This window comes from Nematolebias whitei, chromosome 16 (assembly GCF_014905685.2).
Source record: "Nematolebias whitei isolate Nwh7 chromosome 16, NemWhi1, whole genome shotgun sequence".
Taxonomy (NCBI): Eukaryota; Metazoa; Chordata; class Actinopteri; order Cyprinodontiformes; family Rivulidae; genus Nematolebias; species Nematolebias whitei.
The window spans coordinates 41,148,147-41,148,559 of NC_056513.1; the positions used below are offsets into that span (position 1 = coordinate 41,148,147).

At 30.5% G+C, this 413-nt stretch overlaps 1 protein-coding gene across 1 annotated transcript in view; it reads right to left on the reverse strand.

Moving 5' to 3' along the window:
• Positions 1-413, reverse strand: part of akt3b (v-akt murine thymoma viral oncogene homolog 3b) — a 97,522-nt gene that overhangs the window by 72,899 nt on the left and 24,210 nt on the right. The gene's annotated exons all lie outside the window — the stretch shown is intronic.

The window sequence follows — 413 nt, forward strand, 5'->3', positions numbered from 1 at the left end:
TAGCTAAATATGCTAGTAGATGTAGCTAAATATGCTAGTAGATGTAGTTAAATATGCTAGGAGATGAAGCTAAATATGCTAGTAGATGTAGAGAAAATATGCTAGTAGATGAAGCTAAATATGCTAGTAGATGAAGCTAAATATGCTAGATGTAGAGAAAATATGCTAGTAGATGTAGTTAAATATGCTAGTAGATGAAGCTAAATATGCTAGTAGATGAAGCTAAATATGCTAGTAGATGAAGTTAAATATGCTAGTAGATGTAGAGAAAATATGCTAGTAGATGAAGCTAAATATGCTAGATGTAGAGAAAATATGCTAGTAGATGAAGCTAAATATGCTAGTAGATGAAGCTAAATATGCTATTAGATGTAGAGAAAATATGCTAGTAGATGAAGCTAAATATGCTAGTA